Below are 394 nucleotides of genomic sequence, written 5' to 3'. Positions count from 1 at the left end.
GTGTATGTATGTATTTATAAAAGCTGTATATATAACTTCCCTTAATACTCATTGCAGTTGATTACAGATTTCTTTTTTATAAACATTTATTTTCAACGGTAATTTGTCAAGTTACATGTTTTCATCAAATTTCGAGTAATCTAATCTGCTTTATGCTTCGGGAACCATGAGTAAGCTTTGACTCCACCAATGAGACCCAAAACAGAGTGACCACTGTTAACCCTAACCTCGATCCATCTGGCACTGATATATTTATTGACTGTCATGTCATTCATGAATTTGTTAATTAGCAAAGGGAACACAATACAGGCCCCCTCTCTTTTCCCGTCGTTTAGTCTGTTATTTTTCATGAGAATTATCAAACTATGGGTTAGATACATGCTTGAGATTATAA

This window comes from Penaeus monodon, chromosome 28 (assembly GCF_015228065.2).
Source record: "Penaeus monodon isolate SGIC_2016 chromosome 28, NSTDA_Pmon_1, whole genome shotgun sequence".
Classification (NCBI taxonomy): Eukaryota; Metazoa; Arthropoda; class Malacostraca; order Decapoda; family Penaeidae; genus Penaeus; species Penaeus monodon.
The sequence above is the reverse complement of the archived record's forward strand: the minus strand, read 5'-3'. Positions refer to the sequence as shown.